The sequence below is a fragment of the Galeopterus variegatus genome, unplaced genomic scaffold, assembly GCF_000696425.1.
Source record: "Galeopterus variegatus unplaced genomic scaffold, G_variegatus-3.0.2 Scaffold3203, whole genome shotgun sequence".
In the NCBI taxonomy this organism is placed as follows: Eukaryota; Metazoa; Chordata; class Mammalia; order Dermoptera; family Cynocephalidae; genus Galeopterus; species Galeopterus variegatus.
In genome coordinates this window covers 136,115-137,942 of record NW_007729314.1, presented here as the reverse complement: position 1 = coordinate 137,942, position 1,828 = coordinate 136,115, and positions in this window count along the sequence as shown.

The window sequence follows — 1,828 nt, the reverse complement described above, 5'->3', positions numbered from 1 at the left end:
GGGAACAGAAAGGAAAAGACATTGAAAACCTATTCAACAAAACAACAATGGGAAACTTCCCAGGTGACAGGAGAGACATGGACCTTCACATCCCGGAGGCTCAAAGATTCCCAGACAGATTTGATCCAAAAAGACCCTTTCCAAGACACATTCTAGTCAAACTGGCTACCTTGGGTTGAATGTCTTCCCAAAACTTAATCCCCACTGTAACTATTGAGGGTGGGAAATCCTATTATAGTAATTGAAAGTTGGGGCCTTGAAGAGGTGGTTAGATTATAGGACAATGCCATAGTGAGTGGATTAATGATGGTGGTCAGGGTGTAGTCCTGAGTGCTCTAAAAGGAAAGTTCATGAAGAGCTATCTATTTCTCTGCTCTGCCATTTTCTGCCATGTCAGACCCCTGGGTCACTGTCACCACCAGCAGATGTGCTCCCTGGACTTTGGACTTCCCTGCCTCTGAAACTGTAAGCAATAAATTTTGTTTTTTTAATAAATCACCCAGTTTCAGGTATTTTGTTTTAAGCAACAGAAATGCGCTAATACACTGGCAAAGCTCAAAGATAAAGAGAGAATCTTAAAAACAGGAAGAGGGAGTCCCCTCAGACTAACAGCAGACTTCTCAACAGAAACTGTATAGGCCAGAAGAAAATGGGATGTTATATTCCAAACACTAAAAGAAAAGAACTGCCAGCCAAGAATACTATACCCAGCAAGGCTATCCTTTAGAAATGAGGGAGAAATAGTGTATTTCCCAGACAAATAAAAACTGAGGAAGTTCACCACCATTCAGCCAGCCCTACAAGAAAGCCTCAAGGGATTCCTCCATCTAGAATCAAAAAAATGATTATCACTACCACTAGCACACAAGAAAGAACAAAACACACTGGTAGAACAAAAATGCAAATGAGAAAGAGAAAGAAACTAAATATTACCATCTCAAAAAACCAACAAACATCATATAATGAAAGCATGCTTTGCCTTTCAGCACGAGAATCTTATCAGTCTGGAATGTACATTAGCAGCTTCACAAGAGAAAAGCCTGAGAGTGGATGGGCAGATTGAATAAATGCTCAGAGATAATTTAGGGACAGGGAAAGCCAAAATATGACAATGAGGCAATATTATTATGGGCTGTACACATGTGAGACTCCTGTGAGCTTTGACTTGCTCAAAAGACAAAGATCACACAGCTCAGGTAGCTTTCCATTCTTCTAACGATTGGTGAGAGTGATGGTCACTTGACAAAAGCATGAAGGGATTTGGTGGCAGCAGGTGATGTCTCACCAGGATGCATTAGTGTCTCTTCCTAGTGACATGGCTGAGTACCATGCAGCCAGGCAGTCAGCCGGGAATTTTAGTGGATGCTCCAGGGAGGACATGGCAGCTACTCCCTGGAGAGATTTGGGGGGGGGCACTGGCCCTAAGCAGAAGAAAGAGGCTTTGGGAGGCTGACCTGGCACTTCCCTGGCCCACGTTTATGCAAAAGAGGTGCCCAGTGCCTGGGACTGAGGCTCCAGTGGCCTCTTCCTCAAGTCTCTGCAGCCATTTTCACCTGAGCCCAGCCTGGTTCCCATTTGTCTTCTGGGCACTGCAGCTGCTCCTGCTGCACTGAGAGGCTGAGCCTCCCTGAGAGGTTTGTGTTTGGGGCCATTACACTGCAAAGGGTCCCAGTGAGAGTCTCACTCATAGGAGTATGTGTAGTGTCTCCAGGCTCCACACTGGTGATTGTGGGAGGGAAATCACTAGAATTTTGGTTGGATATATGTCCTCATTTGTGAATACATTTGGTAGACTTGTTAAACAAACAAACAAACAAACCAACAAACA